The following is a 24485-nucleotide window of genomic DNA, read 5'->3' as shown; positions in this document are numbered from 1 at the left end:
ACCCATGACAACACTTGATTTCAATTACAAGCCAAACAAGAAGCAAGAAGATCACAAGCCAATCGGAAGCCAGTGCCAGAAAATCAATCAGCAAGAGAAGAACAGGCCTCCAAAATGGTGCTTGAAGCATTTCTATTCAAAAGGAATTGCTTTGTTCCAAACTCGAAACAGACCCTTTATTTAAAGGGTATTTTGTTTCAAAAGCTCGAAACAGCCCTTTTTAAGTCAATACATTATCCCTAGTCAGCAGTCTCTTGGTTACATTAATACTACAGTAGTTACACTTTCAAAATTGTATTCTAGCAATCTAGACTAATCAAATTTAACTACCACTTACCACATTTAATTTGCACTACAGAAATCATCCGAGCACTGACATAAAACCATTAAAGCCAAAGAATACAGCAATACAAACACAACTGTCAGTTAAACAGCTAACAAAGGTTTACTTCAGAAATTAATCAGATAAAAATTATTATGTTTTCCTTTGAATGGGGGGAGAAAGAAAGAAAAGCAAAACATACTGCATTTCAAATGCAGAGATTTTTATCTGCCCAGGAGAGAACCACATAGCAACCCTGAAATTACATGTCAATCAAGAGGCAGGGACAGATACAATTAGTGTTTTCAAAATGCATATTTTGTCCAAATTTCAAGGATTAAAGTACCCATAGTGAAACCATTGCAGAATGATCTACTGTGGAGTAAACTGCACAGTCAAGAAAGTTTAATTAAGGATTTGACAAACAGTGGCAGTTCACAAGCTTATAAAGTCTAAACATCTCATTATTGCTTTATATAGCTGATCATCTCAGGATACACAGTGGTCATTTTTACAAAACTACCACCACAAGTCTAAACAGAAGTAGGCCTTTTCTACTGTTCATCTCATCTTAGGTTTCCATATTTCAGATAGCAATTTCTTTGATCCACAGGATAGATGTTGAACAAAGAATGAAACAAATGTGGGGGAATCTCACATCATAAACAAGTGACTAAAGAGATTATCTACTAACACACCCAAACACAATGCAATACTTTCACCTGAGCCGCAGAAGCTGACTGCATGTACATGCAGTGAAACAAATAGAATCATTGGTCCTACCTGTGAAAGGTTCTTTTTAGCAGTGTCTGGTTTAATCATAGAGAGTGGGTTGTATTCCAGATCATGTCTCAGAGACAGGAAGGTGTTTTCAGAGTTGTAGATCATATCTGGTAGTTAGGTAGGCGTCACCCAATTCCCCAGTTCTGGACTGTTGAGCCAGGTCTCCGCAAAGCTGAAGAAGGAAACTTAGTCCCAGAAAAGAGTGAGAAAGAAAAAAATATTCAGATAGAAGAGACAAGTCAGAGTGACAGATAATCATGGTCAGAAATGTGCAGCAGGTAAATCAAAGGATAGGATCTGCCAACCCCGGGAGTCACTGCCTCCCACAACTGCGCCCAGGTCTACCCCAAGAAGTTCTAGCGTCCACGGGAGGGCCGGATTAAATCAGACACTGCGAAAAAGAACCCTTCACAGGTAGGATCAATGTTTCTTTTTCTGCAGTTGTCCCATTTAATCCTAGAGAGTGGGACATGCCCAAGCCTGAGAAGAACCCTGGGGGGAGAAGGTGGATGATCAGACCACCTGCTGAAGAACAGTGCACGCCATAGCAACCTGATCTGAATGGAATGAAGCTACCTTATAATGCTTGATGAATCGGGAGATGGAAGACCATGTGACTGCCTTACAAATGACCTGAAGTGGGAAGGCCACCGAAGCGTTGGCACTGCGGGTAGAGTGTGCAGTGATGCCCCCTGGGATTGGAAGATGGAGAGACTGGTAAGCCAAACAGATGGTGGCCTTGATCCATTTCACTAATGTGGACTTCAACACCTTGTGACCCAGGTAAGTTGGATGAAAAGAGATGAAGAGAGTCCAAGCTGTGATGAGGCCTGGTGTGCTTCAGGTACATATGGAGGGCCCTGAGCACATCAAGGGTGTGCCAAAGTATCTCCTTGGAATGAGCAGGCTTCAGGCCAAAAGACAGAAGGACCACCTCCTGCAACCTCTGGAAGGAAGAATTGACCTTCAGAATGAAGGTCAGATCGAGACGGAGGATCACCTCATTTTCACTGAACGTGCAAAGCTCTTTGCGTGCCGACAGGACCCCTAGTTCTGATACTCGCTGCACAGACGTAACGGCCACCAGGAAAAGCACTTTATATGAGATGATCTGCACAGGTATGGATGAAGGGGTTTGAAGAGAGGCCGAGTGAGGGCACTGAGTACCTGCTGAGGTCCCAGGAGGAGAACCTATGAACCGGGGGAGGAGTTAGGTTAACTGCCCCTCGGAGAAGATGACTCAGGTAAGGATGCAGAAGCTGGGAGCCCTGAATGGACAGGTTTAGCACTGACGCCAGTGCCAAAACCTGCCTGCGCAGTGTGGTGGGTCTGAGGCCCGTCCCCAGGCCTTCCTGGAGGAACGAAAGGATTTCAGGGATGCTGACCATGATTGGAGACAGATGTTTCCTGCATGCCCACCTAGAGAAGGCTAACCAGGTGGCTTGATGAATTCTATTAGTTGATGGTCTTCTGGATGCCAAGATGGTATCCTGTACTGCCTTAGAGTAACTGGCACGTCTCAGGTGGGAAGGCTCAACCTCCATGCGCAGAGTTGGAGCCATTCTGGGTCCGGGTGGAGCAGGGGCCCCTGATGTAGCAGGTCCTGGTGTGGGGGAAGAGGCCACAGGTCCGTGATGGATAGAGATAACAGGTCTGAGAACCATAGTATCCTGGGCCATCACAGAGCAATCAGGATCAAGTGTACTCCTTCTAGCAGCATCTTCTAAAGAACTCTGCCTATGATGGCAATCAGTGGGAAGACATACAGGAGACCCAGAGGCCAAGGGGCCGTGAAGGCTTTGATGTCCTCGGCTAGCAGGCAGTGGAATCTAGTGAAGAACCTGGGCCTCTGGTGATTGGACTGGGAGGCAAATAGGTCCACGACTGGGACTCCGAAGACCTCCATGATCTGATGGAAAACCTCCTGGTGGAAGGTCCATTCCGCTGGGTCCACCGTCCGGCGAGCGAGCCAGTCTGCTTCCAGGTTGGATTTTGATGCTGAGGTGTTCGGCCACAATGGAGGAGAGATGCTTCTCTGCCCAGGTGAACAGGAGTGTTGCTTCTTTCATAATGGATCATGACCTGGTGCCGCCCTGATTTGTGACGTATGCCTTTGTGGCCACGATGTCTGTGTGGACTAACACATGCTGGCCCCGAAGGAGTGGAAGAAGTTGGACATGGGAGAGTTGGATGGCCTGTAGCTCCAATAGATTGATGTTCGATGACTTCTCATGAGACCAGGTTCCTTGAGCAAGCTGCTGCTGACAATGACCTCCCCAACCGGTCAGGCTTTTGTCCATGGTCACTGTAGTCCTGTGGGGGGACGAGAACAGTTGGCCCCGTCAGATGGCTGGAGAGAGCCACCAGCGAAGAGATTGTAGGACCTCCAAGGGGACCCTGATCATGGTGTGGGTCTTGGTGGCAATCTGCTCCTGAAAGGGGAGGAGTAGCCACTGCAGAGGGTGGGAGTGCCATCACGCCCAAGGGGCAGACTCCAGGAAGGAGATCATTGAGCCCAAAAGCTGCGCCAGGAGGATGACATCCATATGCAGTCTGGTCAGAAGATGGCGGATTAGGGCTGCCATCTTGAGGCAACATTTGACAACATAATTACTCCCTGTGTTGTAGTGACTGTGTAGTCCCAAGTGTTGTAAGGTGACTCGTCAGTGTATTGACTATGAATCTGTGAGATTCCAGGAGCTGAATGGTCTTCTGAATGTCCTGGTCAGCTTCATGGAGAGAGGGGGAGCGGATCAGCAAATCGTCCAAAGAGGGATGCACATGGAGGGCCTCCACCCACATCCTGGAAATGAGGGCCACCATGACCTTGGTGAATACCCTTGGGGCTGAAGACAGCCCAAAGGGCATTGCTTTGTATTGAAAGTGACGGTCGAGGAACTGGAACCAAAGGAACTTGTGGAAGTCCGGATGTATGGGTATGTGGAGGTAGGCCTTCGACAAATCTATGAGAGCTAGGAATTTCCCTTTCCTTACTGCCTCCTTGATGGAGGGAGGAAGGATCCAACTTAGGGGTGGACAATAGGTTACACTTCCACGTCAGCTTGTGTGGACATCGGTAGCTGGTAGTGGTTTTTTTGGGAGGCTACCAATGGGTTTGGTGGATGCCGGGCATTGCCATTCCACGCACATCACACTACGGGGGGGGGGGGGGCACCACCGACATTACTGGTTCCGAGGCGGGGGAAACTTGTTGATCGAAGGTGGACGTTGGTTGCGCAGGTTCTGATGGAGAGACATCGTTAATTGTGCGCCTTGCCTTAGCCAGAAGGACCTCAAAGTCAACTAAGGGAAAAAGACTTGGAGAGTTAGAAATGGGGGGGAATCACCTCCTCCTCTGAAATCTCCCCTTCCCCTTTTTCCGAATCTATGGGTTCTATGGGGCCTATGGGCTGTGAGTGTGAGGAGTCACTGTCTGAGGAAGGCCCCAGCGCTAGAGGCAAATCAGGCCTTGCTGGCAGTTGCAGAGGAACTTGTGTGACTGGAGCAGGAATAGGGGGAGGCAGTGGGACCGTGGGAGAATAGGATTTGAGGGCATTTGGGCATCTTAGGTTCCAGGGGGGAAGGTGGAGAGGGGGAGGACGAGCTTCTGCATCTGTGCTTTCCTCTGGGAGGCAAGGGCCTTGGTGCAAACAAACCACATTCTGACAGTGGTATGGCCCTATGGTGTAGGCTGGAATCAGGTGAGGATGAGGGAAGCCTGTCACTGCCCTTCCTGTGGAGAGCTCGCCTGCGCCTTGCGCCCTGTGTGGGTAATAGTGGTATAAGGGACATAGAACTATTGATTGGAGGTACCGGGTGCAATTCAGGAGGGTTTCCTGCAGGGCCCCGATCGGCCTGCCCCTGGGGCCCATGAAGAGAAGCCGCAGGTGGCTCCAAAGCAAATTGCCTCTGGAAGAATTCCCTAAGCCACTGAGTAGCTCTGGGAGAGAAGGGGTCAGTATTCACGGGAGGTGCTTGTGGATGCTGAACAGGCGATAGGCAGGCGGGAGAGTGATCCTGCAGCAGGGAGGGAATATGTGGGCCAGCCAGTTCCCCCTCAACCGCTGATCCTTCATTGTGCAGAGGCACAGATGCCAGGAATGTGCCCAAAGGGCTCCGATCGTCTTCCTCAGTATTTAGCTGTTTGGCTGAGCTCTCCTTCGATTTAGCACCATTTTTGCCCGCTTTCGCTTTTGAGCTCCGACAAACCGCTTGAAATGAGGAGCCACTCGCTCAAGCGCTTGTGCCCTTCAGTGCTCTGCAAGACTTCCTTCCATTTTTTTTCTTTTTCTTTGGAGATGGTTGTCCCCCAGCATGTTTGGACTTTTTGTGGGCTTTGGAGTGTCGCTGTCCAGAAGCCTCTGCCCCCATAGCCTTAGACGCCGAGGCAGTGATGATCAGATGGTGGGAGCTAAAGCTACTTCCGAATGGGTCGCGGTGAGCGGTAGGGCGGTTTCTGCGCTGCCCAGGTGCTGTGGCAGCTAAGAGCCCTCAGATAGGGAGCCTTGTAAAAGCTCCTCTGCATGAGCCAGCTCCACTGGGAAAAACGAAGAAAGGAAGTGAAACCAATTTAAGCTAGTTCAATCAGGCCAAATTGCAAATGAAAAAGGAAAATTTAGAGAAGGGTTTGTTAGTAACTCGAATTGAGTGCAAATTCTCCTCACACCTTTGCACAATCTAAGACAGGAGGAGAGAGGCAGAGCAGGGAAGCAGAAAAGTTACCCAAAGGCAGAAAAGCTGAGGAAAATAGCTGATCCAGCAAGAGCTCTCTCTCTCTCTGAGTCCTAACCTGAGCGAGACAGAACTGGAACTAGGGCTAGGAGGTGACTACGCCTACAGTTCAAGTCACAAGGTCCAGTTCTGTCTCGGGCATGCTCAGTTCACTACCCATCTTGAGGATCTCCTACTCGGGGGGGGGGGGGAATCAGACATTCTTGAGCCAAGATCGAGATCTGTGTTTCATCACAGGCAGCACAGAAATGTTATAATACATAAAAATGTACAAACAAGTTTCTGACATTAGCAATATGCTGAAAGTCTATCATGTGTGAAGTGACCTAAACGGTTCTTCAAATAGTGTCGTGTACAATAAGTGGCATCCCTGCAAGAAATCTATATCTAAGGTGCATCCAGCCAGTTTAATGGGTAAGCTCAATAAGCATGACTATGGATGCAGCTGCATGTGTGGAAGTCCAATTCTGTGAGTTGATTACTCAAGTTGGATGGCATCTCTCTAAAATGCCACAAACAGATTCTTCAGCATTATTCAATATCAGTGGAAACAAATGAATTCTCCAACTATCTATTTCCATACATTAAGTATTTGAAGACATTAACGGTAGCACCAACCCATTCATCTCACAAGATTTTGTGCTCTGGGCACAGAGCTAAAAATAAAAATTTGCAATAAGAAAGAGGTCCAATGATGGTAGAGACAGCATTTTAGACATATTTCACCAGAAAGAATTAGAGTACTAAAACCAAATGTCCAACTCCACTGATCATTTATGGCAACTTCTGACCATTGCTAATTGGGCAAAGAGGCACCTTTTTAACATGGTGATTCTCTTTATTTAGCAGGGGGAGAGTAACTGGCTCTATCTACCCCCAGCACAGTACTTCCAGTGACTGTTGCTGGTGTTTATCTTATATTTCTTTTTAGAATGTGAGCCCTTTGGGGACAGGGTTCCATCTTGTTTGTTTGTTTCTCTGTGTAAACCACCTTGAGCCATTTTTGGAAGTGCGGTATAGAAATTGAATTATTATTAATAATAACAACAACTCCCCAACAGAGCAGGTATATAACATTAAGTTAAGGCTACCACATCAGTGATTTAATAAATAATGCTTATATGCACCTTAATGTATATGTTGATTACTGAAATGCTAGTACTAACCATTTTCCAAAATAAGGAAAGCTTCTACAGATTGTTATTTTACAACTCCCAAACCCAGCTACTACTGAACAGTCATGTTGGCTGGAAATTGTTACAGAAGGGCTTTTTTGCTCTTACGTTTTGTGCAGAAAGTTTTCCATTCCAAAAATGCATTGTTTCATAAATTAGTAATACAGTATGAAAAGGTACTTCACATTGGGCAGTTTCAAAGTTGTAATTAATTTTTCAGGTGACTGTCCTTAAAAAGCATGCATGTATTTATTTATAGAAAAGCTGCTTGTATTTTATTCACTGATATGAAACTCCCAGACCAAATAACAAAAGACAGAAGCGTACCATTTTCTCCTATAGGTTCCAGACCTCACGAGGACTACCAAAAAAAAGCAAGACCCTGGGGAAATTCATTAAGTTCCCAGAAGATGCAGAAAAGCTCTTCTATTCGAAAGCATGGCTTAGAGTTAAGGATATGGTTCAAACCAACTTTGGCAGTTTCCTCAGGTACCTTTAAACACAAAGTAGATTCTGTACTATGGGAAGCATGCTTGCCAACTTCAAGCCATTTTTAGCCTACTTTCCTTAAGGAAAGAAACATTGGTCTTACCGTGAAGGGTTCTTTCTCCTCTGAAGTAGGAGGTCATGGCTCACAATGGGTAATCTTCCGCTCCTTGCTCCAGATAGACAGGAAGTCTCAGGTGTTTTAGATAGGTGAAGATCCGTTCCCTTCTCCCAGCATGCCCAGGTGAGGTTCCCCAATTCTGACTGTCATGCCTCATGTTTGTGCTGTCCCCGTCCACGGTGCAATTACTTGGCTTGGTTGGACTATATGTTAGCATGCAAGGGATGCACCTTACTGTGTGACTACAGGGTAACTTCCTCTCAGGGCTGTCCTCAGAGGACGATGAATGGGAACTAGTCCACACCATCCCGGCTGTAGACTGAGGTGAAGAACCCTGAGGAGCATCGAGACTCTCCTCATTTCCCGGGCCACTGCCTCCTTAACCGAGCATGAGAGTGCTTTTGCATTCGCCCTCATCTCTTTGGCCATCATGTCCTGCATCCATTGAGCTCTCTCCTGCAGCTGCCCCGAACGCAACACTCACCTGGCATCAAGTGGAGAATGAAGAGGCCTCATACTGGGTTCGTGGTGACTCACCTTGTGTTGCGGGTTGCCCTGGCAGCAAGGTGCCCTTGGCTGAATAACATCGTCCTGGCATCGGCTCTGTGCCTGGGCACATGAGGCGTGGGTGAGAGGTCTATGGACTTCGCCCAGCAGCCTATCGCCGGAGACGAGGGTGAGGGGTCTATGGACTTCGCCCAGATGCCCAATGCCCCTATCTGGGGGAGTGGTTGCCAGTCCCTCTGTGGTTGCATAAGAGTCCTCCAGCCTAGGCTGAATCCGCCGAGAGTGCCCGCAGGTCACTCCCTGGTCTGAATTGGGCAGTCTATGAATGTCAAAGGCAGCTGCCCCCATAAGGTCAATCATGGCTCTGGGGATTGACTGGAGATGGCGCAGTAGTTCGTCCTGGCACTGCAGTGCCAAACAGCTGATCAGCGGGGCAGCTGCAGCGCCGCCTTCCCTCTCTGTATAATGAAACAGGTCAGTAGGTGGCGCTGCTCCACTTCCTGCGGCTGGCTCGGGGACAGCCGTAATGCCGGCATTCCCTGCCGAATGGAGACCGGCGGCCAAATCGGGAATGGCCGGGACAGCCGCAATGGAAATGGCTTCCGCTGAGGTAAGGCCAGTATCAGCTGCCATGGCGGTGGCCTGTTCTGCGGTGGCGGGCCTGGTCCCCTGAGGGGCGGCACAATGGCGGTGGCAATTGGTTCATAGGCGGCCGCCGAGGCAGCGGCTTGGTGGGCAGCAGTTTCCATCGGGTGCTGCCTGGCGGGGGTAGCAATGGCAGCCGCCGCAATGGCAAGGTCCCTGTTAGGTGCCACGGCAGCAGCCAGGAATGCTTCACATAGCTGTGGAAACCCCAGTAGAAGTGGGCATGGGTGGGGGGTGATCTGGGGGGCACTGTTAATCAACCCCTCGATGGTGCTCTGGTGTGGGTGGGATCGGGGGGAGAGGAAGAAGGGACCCACTTCCCCACCTGCCCGCCAGCCACGTGTCTCTTGGTCTCCCAGCTGCTGCAGCGAGTCACTGCAGGTAGCCTGAATGAGGATTCTCTCACTCTGTCTCAGAGCAGATTGCACCTTACCCCCAATTTTCTTCCCTTGGGGGGGTTCTTTTTCTTCTTTTCCTGGTCATGTGGGTCAGGAGAAGAGGAATGGCAGCACCTCTTGTGGGCCTTTTTCTTGAAGGCCCTTTGATTCTCCCCACCTGTGCTCTCTGGGAGGTATCCCTGAAGAGTATCTCCCATCTGAGAAGGATCTATGCAAAATTAAAAAGAAGCTCACCGGAAGCAGGAGAAACGTTAGAAAGTTGGTCTGGGCAGGAGCCTAGCCAAAAGCGTCTATTCAGGAGCAAAGACAGGAAGAAATTGGGAAACCTCACCTGGGCATGCTGGGAGAAGGGGACAGATCTTCATCTGTCTAAAAGACCTGAGACTTCCTGTCTATCTGAAGCAAAGAGCGAAAGATTACCCATTGTGAGACGTGTCCTCCTACTGTGAGGGAGAAAGTAAGCTTATGCGATCACCCGGCACTCTGTATGTGCCCCGCCCCCCATCAACTGGACCAATATGAACCAAATTGGGTGCAGTTGTAGGGATACCTCATAGCCTAGTTTGCGATGTCATCCACCCTGATTCAAGATGGCAGATGCATAAACATTTGAGGCACAGGTGAGCTAACTTGTGGACCGTCTAACCAATTTCAACCAAATTTGGCAGTTGTAGTGAGTGACACAAAGGGACAGGGGCACCCAAAGAGCTCACAATCTAGAAAGAAACATAGGATAGATACAAGCAACATTCACTGGAGGTACTGTGGATAGGGCCAGCTACTCTCCCCCTGCTAAATAAAGAGAATCACCACATTAAAAGGTGCCTCTTTGCCAAGTTAGCAGAGCCCAGTAGCCAAGCCAAGTGCCCACCCCGCAAACTGCTTTCTCCATAGTGTCTAGCCACCAGGGAGAAAAGGCAGTCAGAGGCACTTGCCTTGGTGACAGGGGTCTCTTCATAGGCGGAGCCCAGTCATGGAGGCAGCCAACAACCTGGATGGCTTTAAGAGGGGTTTGGATAACTTCATGGAGGAGAGGTCTATCATCGGCTAAAGGCCACCTCCAGCCTCAAAGGCAGGATGCCTCTGAGTACCAGTTGCAGGGGAATAACAGCAGGAGAGAGGGCATGCCCTCAACTCCTGCCTGTGGCTTCCGGCGGCATCTCACCAGATGCGACACAGGATGCAAGACTAGATGGACCTTGGGCCTGATCCAGCAGGGCTATTCTTATGTTCTCTCTTCTGCTCCTCACCTGGGTCCAAGACTCAATGGAGAAAAGTAGAGGGGGAGGGGGCTGCCTCTGCAACTGAGCTCTGCCTACAGGGAGAGCCCAGTCACTGAGGCAAATGCCTCTGACCTGCTTTCCTCCATGACAGCTAAACACGAGGGGGGAAAGCAGTTTGGAAGTGCTTGCCATGGCAACTGGGCTCTTCCCTTAAGCAGAGTCCAGTCAGAGGCAGCCCCTCCTTTCCCTCTGCTTTCCTTTCCCACAGCTTGGATTCCTCCATTGAGGTTGTATCCAAGCCAAAGAAGAAAGCAGGGGAAGGGAGGGTTGCCTCCATGCACGACTGGGAGGGAAGACTGCATTAACACTAGTCTAATTTCATTTTGCCATCATCACTGACGAGCAGATGAGTTCATTTCCCAAGCTCTGCAAAGGGACACCTCAACAGCGTCGTTTGCAATGATGTCATCCACCCCAATTCAAGATGGACGCGTGAACATTTGAGGTGTTAAGTGGGCTAACCTGTGAACTGCCTAACCAATTTGGACCAAAAAATCAGTCCAGTTGCAAGGATAGTGAAAGGAATGTAGGCAGATTAGTTCTTACCAGAACTATTTGTACTAGTATAATATAAATTCATAGCTTTGGGTGCATGCTAAATTTAGTATATTAGCAATTTTCAGTGCCTGCACTTTTTTTCTTGAAATTTAAACAATGTCAGGTAGTTTATACTATTGAGTTGCTATGTTTTTATTTGGGGACTTCTTCAAAAGAAAATAGTCTATACTTCATTTTCACCACATTAAAAAGTAAATGAACTTTAAACACCTCACAATATCATGAATACAAAGATGTCCTTCAAGCTACGCCTTAACACGTTTACTGTTTTCCAATAAGAGGAATTTCCAAGTAAAGCTTTGAATTTCTTCAAATCAAACAATTAAATCACTTTAAGTACAGCTTGTTGCTATTTTATCCTAATCAAATATTTCAGTGAGCATACATCTGGTATTACTCAGAAAAAATATTGAGATATTTATACAGCACATAATTGTATATGGTGTACTTTTAAAATAACTGTTTACTAAAAAAGTTAAAACTTCTAAATAAGATCTTATAATTTTCCAGGAAATTTTCTAGAAAATGGTTTGATTCAAAGTTTTACCCTCATCACCATAAAAATGTGTCTCAAAGGTGTATTATTAAAGAAGAAGCAGTAAAGCGAGTTAAACAGTGTTCTCTCTAATTTTTTTCATCTGTGTATGGAATGAATTTTGTTCTGGGTGGCAGTATCAAGGTAGTCTGCGCGCACATGTATTCAGAATGGGGCCTTCCTGATTCAACCTGAGCGGCATCTAAAATTAACTGAGTGGGCATCAAAAACGTGTGAGCAGGTACACACGCCTTAGAGGAAACACTGGAATTGAAGTCAAAGAATTTTGCATTTATAACATCAAGTAACATCAAAATCATATAAAAATTGTAAGAAATATAAGAGCTTCTACTGAAGTATAACAAACCTGTAAAATATTAGTTAGAAATCTCTTACTGGAATATTGCCAAACTTATGCCAATGAGTTATCTGACAATTTTATACCAATTAGTACTACTCTTATTAATCTGTAATAAACTGCAGCGATTAGATGTAGAAGTTAACACAGTAAACCAAGTTTTCATTATAAATTACTTGGTAAAGCAAAACTATTTGTTTCTGATCAGTTCTGAAATATAGCACATTTAGTTGCTCGAGGGGAAAACGGAAAATTTTTAAGATGACCCTCAAAAATACACCACCCAGGTATTCTGCTTTCTAAAAGAGGTCTGAAGGGGATCATGCCCATACTTTCAACCCTTAGGCAACATTATTCAAGCTATCAAGTAAGTGCCTATACCTTTAAAAGTAATCTCTTATTTACGAAGCAGAAGACTACCACATGTTCACCTGTTTCCCACCTTTAAAAGGGACTTAAGAGCTTAGATTAGTGTGAGGATTAGGCAGGTTTGTTTAGAGCAGGTCTACTCAACCTGGGTACTCCTGCAGATGTTGGTCTACAACTCCCACAATACCTGGCTATTGGCCATTGTGGCTGGGGATTATGGGAGTTGTACAGTAGACCAAAGACACCTGGGCCAAAATTGAGCAGGTCTGCTTTAGAATGCCGCACATAGCATGGTTTTATTGTTATATATATATATAACATAATATATTTAATTATATATTTATATATATATATAATTATATATTTAATATATAACATAATATATATAACATAATATATTTATTGTTATATATATATATATATATATATATATATATATATATATATATAAATTTTATTTTAATTAAGAACCCAAGTTGATGGAGTTAAAAAAAATTAAAAAGTTGTACTTTTTACTACTACTAGGGTTGCTATTTAGAGCAAGGATGCACTGCTGCAGTGAGAAAGCAGCCTAACAGAGCTTCCTAACTACACCAGTGCAGTCGGGATGCAGCCATTTTTGACACCTTCTTCCTGAGGAAGTCCTCTGTGCTCAGGAACATATATTTGGATGATACAGAAGGCTTTGTTCCATTGGTACAACCTTGCTCTGTATGTCAGCATAGGTTCTTAATTTGTATAACAGTTTAAAACATTAATGGCACTTTTTAGAACAGCCTCATTAAAATTTAAATACAAACATGATAAAAATTTACCCTTGGTATCTTCAAACTTATTTAATGACCATCTAATACAACATAACGAGTTAAAATCTGCTCTTCTATGTAAACAAATATAGGACAATCTCTTTCTAGGTCCAGCATGTGGTATTTAGGGCATGACAGGTCATATAATATATTGTTTTATAGGCTTGATATTGGGAGCCAAAAAATGAGCAAGTCATCACCAGCACTGGGATCTGCTTTCAGGAAATACTATTATATGTATCACTAGGACGGTCATCCACTGTGCCACCTGATTGTTCCTGTATACTTCTATTTTTATGCTCTTTAATCTGAGCTCTGCAGTGTACTCCATTTCCAGGTTATGATTATATAGTCTCTAAAAGCATTATGAAAAGAAACTGTCCAGTAAGTATGAGCTCTTGCTTATAGAAAGCTTTGGATACCAAGAAAGCTTTGGAAACCAAGAAAGAATTTTATTTCTATTACAATCTGCAAGTGTGAAGAAGGAAATGAGAACTACTAGTTTAAAACTTTTTAAGTACAGCCTAATGAACTTTAAAGTGTTAAGTAATATTTAATGTTTAGTTTAATAAGATGTGCAATTGTCTTCTAGTTAACACAGGACTGGAGTCATAACTTGGTTTGCATTCAGGAGGTCCCACGTTCAATTTCTGGCAACTTCAGGGTGGGTTAGAAAATACCTGTGTATACCTGGTTAGAAAATACCCTCACGAGTCACTGCCACTCAAAGGCTAAGGGACCAGCAGACTGACTCAATATAAGATAGCTTCCTCTGAAACATTCCCCATACTGCAACTTAACCATAATGAGAGAAAGACCACCACTAACTAAGGCCTGCACAACCTAAGGGCCAGATCTGGCTTGCAAGGAGTTTTTGCTGACCTGTAGGTAGGAATAGCCTGAGATAGCAGGAACCATGAAGAACGCTTGGCCTGTAGCTGCTGAGAAGCAGCATTGGCTCAAACAGTCACTTGAGATGAGATGTCCCCCACACCAGGCTAGATCCCACTGGTGCCATCCTGCTTTCCCCTTGCAATGCCTGTGACTCCAACTCTTTGCCCCTCAGTTTCATTAATATTTTTAATTGTTATTTTTAATGTAATAATTAATTTGCTGAAAATTGACCTTGCCCCCCTCACCAAATCATAGCTGATTCCAGCCCACCAGGGCATTTTATTTGTACACCCCTGACTTAACTTCTAAAATCTATACAAATATCAAAATAGGTATCTAAAAATTATAAAAGTATAAACCCTTAGATCATGTAAATGCTTTTTTTAGTTAAGCATGCATCAATATATCAAGCAGCATGCATCAATATATCAAGTGCCAGTAGAAAACACGTTTTAAATTCAACCTTCAAGTTACATAAATCCTCATTTTTTTAAAATAAGTCCACCTTCTTACACAGCCTGTTTTTCAGCCAATCTATCTTTTCTCTCACACAGACACACACCCCAGTTTCCATTACTTCTAAGGCCAGTAGCCATAAACAGCTTCTTGGCCACCATTGTAGCAACCATCACACGTAGGTGTAATATGCTTCTAAAATGCACCTGTACACCTGCAAGTCACATGATTCAGTTTTAGCTGAAATCCAAGTTTCAGTTTAGACCCAGCCTTCCTATTTTGCCAAAGCAGTTCAAAAGCTGCATATTAACAAGTGTAGTCTAATGCAGGTCCCCAGGAGTTATTGGACATCAACTCCCATAATCCCCAGCCAAAGGCCACTGGGGCTAGGGATTATGGGAGTTTGTCCAATAACATCTGGGGACCCAACGTTGGGAATCTCTGGTCTAGTGCATAAAACTACTTTAGAACTACTCTAGACCAAATAAAAGATAGAATAACTTATTGTCAAAATCCTATATTTCTTAACATAAAAATGGATTTTTTTCAACTTTGAGAAACTCTAGAGTTCTCCAGTTCAACTAAATAATTGTTAACAGCTCTTAAAAATTCTAGTTTGACAAATTTCAGAGTAGGCTTACAAAAAGAAAATAAATGCCTTGCTTATTTCAATTGTATTACCAACCCTGCTTAAATATGTGCTCACAACTAAACAGAAGCATCTGAAAAATAAGGCACTGTTCAACAGAACTGTACGACCAGAGCCTCTCAAAGTGGTTTACCCATTCATACCCCTTAACCATATTACAGTTAAGCAACACTTAGCCAAGAAGAAAGAAAATATTGATTTAAAACATTAACTCTGATCTTTAGCCTTTGAGTACTTTTGATACTGAAGACTTCAATGGTCAATAAAGTGCTATTGAATACTATTTGTTTCCAGTTCTGCTTATGATTCTGCAACTATTTACCTGAACTGTCAAACAATACCTGTACTACACAGTAACACTGATCTCTATATAACTGATTAGTCATCCTTCCATCCTGACAAAGAATTCTATATAAACTGAAAATCTGAACACCAAATGAATCAGGTCCATTAAAATATATCTTTTGGGATCAAAACATTCTGATGTGGAAATATTTCATTTTTTAAAAATTGAGTCTCTATTGTATATGCTAGCTACCTAAAATTCTGAATATTATTTCAGAACACATGTTAATTCCTTCATTCTTTGCATACTTTTTGTTTGCCCAGAATAGACCTGGAAGAGTAAGAAGATATGGGAATAAATCTCTTGAAATACACCTTTTAAGTACTTGTAATGTGAATGCTCTGTGAGCAGATACCATGACCCTTCTTTTCATCCCATGTACTTCTGCCTATCACAGATAATATCCATATTTACAGCACAGGACATAGAGTAAAGAAGAATTCAATCTCTTTCCACAACACCTTAACTGAACATAACCCTCCTGGGGAAAACACAGCTTTATGAATGTCTGTTCATGAAACTCGTGTTAACAGGACAGAAGCCTAAAGTGCACACTACTGAGCAACCCCTACAGAAGAAAATAATGCTGATGTTCATACAAACACAGATTCTTTCTTGCTCAGAAAATGGGAGGAGTTTAGTGCCATTCTCTATCCATCCTGTTGTCACCTTTCACCAAGACTATGCCTGTACTCTTACAGAAAACATTTCAAACTATTGTACAATATATTAAAAACAAATAGGTTAGTGTTACAAGATAACCCATCACCACCCCAGCAACGATACTGGTCTAGGGAATGTATTAACTAATGTACCCCGACTACAATGAAGTTCCTCCAGACTGGTTTGGCACATCACGCAAAGCATTAGGCCCAGAATACGGTATACGGAATGATAGCAGAACAGTCCTAAAAACCAGGTATTTCCCAAGAGGAGGGTAGGAGTGCAATTTAAGGCACCAAAGGGGCTCACGGACAGAGTGCTGTCCCCTATCCCACAAATGTCTATACATCCAGCCCTTTCCTCCAAGAGCCTTTTTCTCCAACCAAGATCACTTTTCAGTATCTGAGTTAAGCTGGAGGAAAAGCTAACTTTAGGAGTGGCAGGTGGGGCAGGGGGGAATCAATACCCTCCCCTTTGACACTGCACATCCCCTACCAACCCACTGCTGGTGCGATTGGGGTGACCTTGCATTTAAAGACACAGGTCTGCAGCCATCATAAGTATTTTGGGCTCAGTTCCAGTGTGGCACAGTCAGTTATGACTGGGACACTGGCCAACTGTCATTCCATAAAGCCAAGCGTGCCCTTGTCTTGGTTAGCTTTTTCCAACTGTATCATGGTATCATCAGATAGCAAAGACTCGTGTGAGTAAGCATCCACAGATCCACTTGCCAGCTCGCCAGTGGTAAGTGCCTCCAGCCTTCTGACGAGCAGGACACCCAGCACCTCACAGATGATCTCACCAGAAATCTCATTTCCATGGCCATTTTTGAGAAGGTGAGAAACAGCCTGAATTAGCCTGAAAACAGCAAGTAGAACAAGAGCTCAAACCAAGAGCTGTCTAATGGAGCGAGGCAGGACCGGAACTGGGGACTGAGTGACAGCTACCTAACCTAGCTACTAGCCTGCCTGAAATTTGATTGGTCCTGTCTTGGAGCATGTAAAGGCTGATAAACCCATCACATTGAGGATGACCTCCCCATACCATGGGAAAACAGCAGAAATCCTTTCTGAGATGTAGGAGAACTGCCACTCTCTTACCATTTCCATCTTCCCAGTGCAAATGATAGAAGACCTGCTTCTCTCCTAAGACCTCTTCCCTGTGCTAAAGAAGGATCTGATGGAAGAGAGAGGATTGCTGGAGACCACAAAAAACGGCTGGCTAGTGAGCTAAGCCTAAATTTGTGAGCTCTTCCTCTAACACCAGAAATGTATGCTCACTCTTACACCCTTGCCCCATAGCATGTGTGTTTTTAATTTAAGACTAGACATGGTTTGGAACCCCTGGGCTCTCTGGAGTGCCTGAATAAAAGACAATAAACTATTTTGTCTCCCATATTTCTACATGCATTTATATTGGCATAATATATTAATGATGATTAAGTAAAACATCACTTGTTCCACAATAGGTAACTTAGGGTGTTTTTCCTTAATATAAGCTTCCCGCTTTGTTACAGTTCCAAACAATGTTTTAAATATTTGCCCACTGTGTGACAATGTTTGACCAGCCAATTTACCACATACACTTTGAACATACGATCAAGCCAATAAGATAGGAGGCTAGGATTCAATGCAAGAAACCAAATTCAAATTCCTGAACTGTGAAGCTCTCTGGATGGTTTTGGGGTAATCTACCTTACTGGGCTGCTGCAAGGCTAAATTGCTACTCAGCATTTCTTGGAGGAAGAACAGAATTAATTCAACAACAAAGTAGTTTGCATACAGCTATATAAAATTATTACATATAAATACAGTTACCACTCCTATGTAAAGTAGCAGGAACCAAATGTACTTTCTTGCCAAAAAAGGGAGTGTTTAGCAAGCTAAACTACATAATCGGGGAGGGAGTGCAAGGCAAAGAGAGACGAGACAGGGGAGTATAACCCTATTAATTCTCTTGGATCTCTCAGCAGCTTTCAAAACCATTGACCGTGGTATCCTTTTGGATAGGCTGGCCAAGTTGAGTATGGGAAGAACTGCTTGGAAGTGGTTCCGCTCCTATCTCAAGGCCCGTTTCCAAAAGCTGGTGCTGGGGGATTCCTGCTCAAACCCTTGGCAGTTGTGCTTTGGGGTTCCGCAGGGTTCCATTATTTCCTCTCTGCTATTTAACAACTATATAAAACCATGTGCACAGGCTGCAAGAAACAGCGGCACAGCTGGGGTGGCCTTTGCTACAGAGCACACTACGCCAAGAAAAGCAACGGAGCGGCAGCAGAGCAGGCAAGGACCTGCTTCTTAAGGGGACCACTCCCTGATCCACCAAACCGGTTCGAGTACATCCCTATAAACAAGCTGAGACTCACTCCAGACAAAGACAGAAGTACAGTTGGTCAGTGGTTCCTCTGCTTGGGTGATGTTCCACCTGTTCTAGATGAGGTTGCACTCCCCCTGAAGAACCAGGATTGCAGTCTGGGGGTGCTCATCAATCCAGCATTATCGCTAGAGGCTCAAGTGGCCACTGTGGTTCAGAGCGCCTTTTATCTTTGGCTGATACGACAATTGCATCCTTACCTGGCTAGAGCTAGCTTGACTGCAGTTACTCATGCTCTGGTAACCTCTTGCTTGGATTACTGCAATGCATTGTACATGGGGCTGGCTTTGAAAACAGTCCAGAAACTGCAGCTGGTACAATATAGGGCTGCAAATTAACCGGGACTGGATGTTTTTAGCATATTATGTCAGTGCTTCGTCCGCTGCACTGGCTCCCAGTCTGTTTCCAGACCAAATTCAAAGTGGTGGTTTTAACCCTGAAAGCCCTAAATGACTTACATGAAAGAGTGCCTTGCTCCATGTGTCCCAACCTGGACCTTAAGATCTTCTTCAGATGCCCCCTTACAAGGGCCCCGCCAAACAAGGTGAGGTGGGTGGGTGGCTACTAAGGAGAGGACCTTTTTGGTGGTTATACACCATTTATGGAATAGCCTCCCCAGTGAGGTTTGCCTTGCTTCATCAATTGAATTCTTTTAGATGCCAGTTAAAGACCGTTTTGTTCACTCAGGCCTTTAAAATTTAAATTTTTATTTTTAAACTGATGTTAAAAGAGTTTTACCATGCTTAGCTGCTCTCCCCGCCAAGTTGCACTGTGCAATGGAATGCCCCCAAATCGGACAGAAATTACCAGGTTTTTGTTTTTTCTTAAATTGAGCCATTTCAAACAAAATGGCAGCATTTCTGGTCATTTCCAGACCACCCCCATCCCTGGTCATTTCCAGCCACCCCCAACCCACGGATATGTGAGGTCAACGTGATTCTCCCCCCCCCCCCCCCGCCCACGTATGCCGAGGTTGGGTGTCTTTTCATTGTATTGTAGTTTATCTTTCTTTCCCCATTTGGTTTATTATGATCTAATGTGTTATGTGTTTTTATTTTTTGTTTTAATGGTGTGAGATGCCCATAGAACAATTTGTTATGGGGCGGCTAACAGTGAGGTTTATAATAATAATAATAAACACTTTATCTGAAGAGCTAGACAAAAATGCTTGGCAATGACAAACCTACTGAATGCCAGGCAATACCCAAGATTTCCTCAAACGCTTTTACAGAAAAATTAGTTGTGTCAAAGCAAAATAAAAGATTAAGATCACAATTTTATCATATATAGCCTCAAAATATAGTGTTCAAAGAATGGTTCTAAAAGGTATACCACAAAATTATTATTCAATCAACAATGTGTGAATTAAGTTACTAGTGTATATAATTAGTCTTTTTAAAAGATAGAGTTCTAAAATATAGTTTTCTTTGCTTTCATATATAATGAAATGCTACCATTACTAGGGACTAGAACTATGGTATTATCACACACAAGCTTTTTATAGTGTTAGTCTCAGACAGACTCTACCATATGTGAAAGATCTTAATTATCCACTGATGCTTATATCACAATTGGGGCACATTTGTACCATTACTAAATCCTAATGTGATTATGCACCCAATGTTCAACTCATCACAATTGCAAGCAGGAGCCAAGAGACTGAATATCTACTAGCAAGTTGTGCTTTGGGGTTCCACAGGGTTCCATTATTTCCTCTCTGCTATTTTTTGGTTCACATGGATTGCAAAGTTCTTGTTATACACAGAGCTCTTTACAAACATTAGAGTATGTATACCCACCAGTAAGTAGCCAGTGCAGTAAAGCATTGTTAATACCAATAAAGCACCCAAGAAGGCAGGACAATGCAGTCTCCACTTTTCCTGTCAAAACTGACCAATATCCTGTCACGGGATACACACAAAAGCCTAGCCAAGCACAGGGATCTGCACATTTGGCCAAGGGCTCTGGAGAAATTCATAGTGAATAGGTCTATCAACTGCTAATAGCCACAATAGCTAAATGCACATTCATGCTTAGAAGCAAACTTGTTATGAATACCAGTTGTTGGAGAGAGGACATTGTCTTCATGCCTTGCTTTTGTGGGCGTCTCAAGAATTTTATCTGGCCACTCCTTGAAACAAGATGCAAAACTAGATGGACCAATGGTTTGATCTGCATATGTACATGGACTGCCCTTTCAAGAACAAGGTGTGTACTTTTAGAACAACTTCCTCAAAAGCAGTGTTCGCTCTAATTTTTTTCTACTGTGTGCAGAATGAGTTTTCTTCTGGGTGGCAGTATCAAGGCAGTGTGCGCGCGCATGTATATTCAGAATGAGGCCTTCCTGATTAAACCTGAGCGGGATCAAAATCAACTGAGCGGATATTAAAAAAATGTGTGAGTGCACGCACGCACACACAAGCCTTAGAGGGAACACTGCTCAAAAGTTAGTCTTGCCCTTATATTTTTCAAGATTAGGATACTTTTCTACCCTACACCACTGGAGGCACTTTTAGAATAATATATAAACTTTCTGTTCTTAATATTCACAGGCTTTTGAGAACAGTCAAGGGCTTTAAAAAAAACACAACACCTTTACAGGTTGTATTCTTGTAAGATTAATGCACATGTTGCTACACCATAACTACTTTTACACATGCTTTATCACTGTCAACTTTTAATAGAAGAATCTAGCATTATATAGGTACAGTACAAATTGAAATAACCCCTAAAGTTATTAAGCATGAACAACCAGGGGGAAAAACATGCTCTTGTTCTAGATCTGATTTACATATACTATCAAATGTAAAACTATGCCTTGTTTTTCAAACCCTGTGCTTGACAAATACATACAAAACACCTCTCTACAAGTTATTATGTGGAACCAATTAAAATATGTAAGCAGCTTCTGAATGTGTCACTTAGTCTGGCCTAATAGTCTAGCAAGAAACCATATCAAATATGACATATGTTACAGCCACGAGAAAAAGCCGTGACGATTTGGTAAAGAGTCACTGTGAACGTAACAAGACCAAGGAACAGTTCATATTACTACAAAACCCAAAGTGTTATACATTTGAGGTTTCATATTCACCCAAGATAGTACTGCTTCAGTAAAGCATTCAACTACTCAGGACAAACTCATGTGTTACATTTTTAGCAGGTACCCTTAGGAAGCAGGTCTAACTTGCTAAAAATCTAATCTATGCAAAGGTCATAGCACTATAGATCATAATCAGCCTTGAAGTTATGATTGTATAACTGATAAAGGCTTATTGCATTTCTTGATCCCATACATAGTCAGATTCTCCATTACAGAGAAAGGTTTTTTTAAAAAGAAAAGCTTTAAACGAACTAGTCACCCCTTAACTTTTTATTGCCATACTCAAGAATTGTCAGAATAGTCCAAGATATTTTGCTGCCTGAGGTATAGGACAATATGATGCTCCCCTCATGTGTGGGCTGTGCTCAGCATTTCCAGGCCATACTGCCAAGATGGTGGCAACGGAACACTCTCAGACTTTGCCAACAAGCCAGGAGTGGCGGCAGCAGAGTTCGTAACCTGCACTGCAGGTAAGAGGGGAAAGAAGAAGAGGTGTATCCCAGCATGGCAAGCATGCCTCACTGGGGTGAGGAAAGACAGCGGCAACAGATGGCAGTTAGACCCATGAAGTGCTGCCTATGATGGGGGGCAGTGCTTACTGCCCCATGTCCCTCCTCACACCTGTGATGATGCTTCACCCTGCCTCATATTTTATTTTATTATTTATTTATTTGATTTGTATACCGCCCTTCCAAAATGGCTCAGGGTGGTCATAGAAGGGCCGAGCCCCCGCCCCCCTGAGAAATATGCACGATTTTGGTAGACAAAGACAGGAGATATTAGAGTTGCTAGGAACAAAAACATGACACACAAAAATCACAGGTTGCAATTTTGGATGTGACAAATTTAAATGAATATGTGCTCTATTTAAGCCATTCATCCTTGCAAAGTGATCAACAAATATTCATCTTCAAAAGTTTTTACCTCCAAAAGACACCACCACAATTACAATTGGTAAGTAATTCACTCTTACAGGCTGTACAATACATTACTCAGCAGAGCAGCTTAACAAACCGATCCTTCCAAAAAAAAACCAACAACAACCAACAACACTACAGAAGCACACCTCTTAAGGATAGCTTGTAATGCTGCAGTCAATTATTTGCAGCTATGAAAAGACGCCCAACAGTCAAGAAAGAGCAATGTGGCTTTACAGGAAGTGGGCTTGTTTTCAACAAGAAGAACCAGGACTCCAAACGGACCCCTCTACCTCTGTATCCTGGGAGACTGGGGGAAAGGGAGGGCTCGCCACCATGGAGCAACACATGCTCCGCTTATCACGGTGATAAATCCCGTCTGTTGAGCCTCGTCCCTCATAGGGAAGAGATTAGGCTGCCGATCCGTCCTGCTCTCTGATTGGAGGAGCCAAGCCGCGAACCTTCCCCTCACCCCTAGCTACCACGCCATTATCACTCCTCCGCCAGGGAGATGGACGGAAAGATCCGAGTGCGATTCTTACCCTCGCGCGCATTACACACACGCAGAGCGCGTCCTCCTTTCCCACCGTTCGCACCCTGACAAACAGAAGACACACCGCGCTCCAGTCCCTACGCTCAGCCGGAACAGCAGGCGGACTCTCGGCAAGGAGCGCGCATCACGTTTGTTTCCCACCCCAAGCCAAATGGGGAGCTTCGCTTCGGTTTACACGCTGAGACAGAGAAGCGAACCCACGTAACCTTTTCCCCATCGCCCACCGGAGCCCCACCCGCAAGGCATCCTCCCCAGCCTCTCCGCCATCCCTCCTCGGACAAAAGCCACAACAGCCAGTCCTCCCAGCCCCCAGGCAGGGCCCCAATCCCCACTTCCACCGCCTTCCCCATTGTGCAGCCCCATCCTCCTCTTCCTCCGGAGAAACCCGCGCTGCCTTCCCCCCACCCCCACATCTCCTCTCCCTGCGCAGGGGCTGTGTGTGCCGCGACCCTACCTGGAAGTGGCCGGAGGCGAAGGGAGGGAAATGCGGCCGGCTCCGGCCTTGTCCTTCTCTCGCTGGGGCGGGGGAGGGGCGCAGGTGCCTCTGGGCGCGGGGGGCAGCGGGAATCGGGGGTGGCGGGAGGCACACGGAGGATGCGCTGCAGCAGCTACGGCGGGGGGCGCCCCAGGTGCTCCTGGCCGGCGCAGGAAAGAGGGGCTGGAGAGAGCGGGGGTAGGGGGTGGTGGGAGAGAGAGGCGCTCTTGGGGCTCCGAGTCCCGGCGACGGCAGGAAAGCAACAACGGTGAGTCGTCGTTGTCGTCGTCGCTCCTCCTCCGCGTCCCGCCTGTCCGCTTGCAGAAGGAGAGACTGGGCGAAGCCCGGCGGGGGTGAGAGGGAGGGAGGTTCCGACTCAGAAAGGAACCAGCGACGGAAGTCGCCCCGGTGGCGGCGGTAGCAGCAGCCAAGCGCCCGACTGCTCCATTCCCTCGCCCCGCCCCGGGGCCGCCTCCTCCTCCTCCTCCGTCTTTCCCTCTTCTTTGCCGAATTGCCGTACAGGCAACGGACGCAGTAGCTCCTCTCTCAGGCAGGCAAGCGGGAGAAGGCGGGGCGGCCTAGGCGAGAGGGGCGGCGCCAGGCCACGGGGCGGGGAAGTATCCGCCAGCGAGCACACCGGTGTAGCACTACTTTCCCCTGCCCCTCAACATGCTCATAAGCATTCGACCATGCTCAGTATGGTCAAACGAAGCTCCTTCTCGTTTTCTGCCCAAAACCCCTCTCAGATTTTCAATCCTGCTTAAAATATCAAAGAAAGGCAACCCAGGTTCTGCACAAAAACATCCGATGTGATTGTTTGTGTAATTCTGTAACAAATTACTCTGAAACATTAAAAAAGAATGACTCCAAGAGTGCGTCCAAAGGACAAATGTGAAATTCCTGGAGAACTGGCAAGAAGAGAGCATGCTCAGCCTCTCCAGTTGAAGCCAGTGCCCTTACCCTGAAGGTCAATCTAACGGAA

The 24485-nt window shown here is 45.1% G+C and overlaps 1 protein-coding gene across 11 annotated transcripts in view; it reads right to left on the bottom strand.

Moving 5' to 3' along the window:
- The window catches only part of CSNK1G3 (casein kinase 1 gamma 3), a 110611-nt gene extending 86436 nt beyond the window's left edge, over nt 1-24175 (bottom strand). For 3 of the 11 annotated variants that reach the window (XM_053294203.1, XM_053294202.1, XM_053294208.1), the window contains exon 1: nt 23483-24173. The gene's annotated coding sequence lies outside the window, so the exon portion shown is untranslated. Of the gene's footprint in view, nt 1-22624; nt 22646-22768; nt 22827-23017; nt 23078-23482 lie in introns of those variants that run through there. The other 8 variants (XM_053294212.1, XM_053294209.1, XM_053294213.1 and 5 more) reach the window with 7 other exon arrangements.
- Between the last annotated feature and the right edge of the window lie 310 nt (nt 24176-24485).

The sequence above is a fragment of the Hemicordylus capensis genome, chromosome 2, assembly GCF_027244095.1.
Source record: "Hemicordylus capensis ecotype Gifberg chromosome 2, rHemCap1.1.pri, whole genome shotgun sequence".
NCBI classification, from domain to species: domain Eukaryota; kingdom Metazoa; phylum Chordata; class Lepidosauria; order Squamata; family Cordylidae; genus Hemicordylus; species Hemicordylus capensis.
This window is presented reverse-complemented; position numbering and strand designations above follow the sequence as displayed.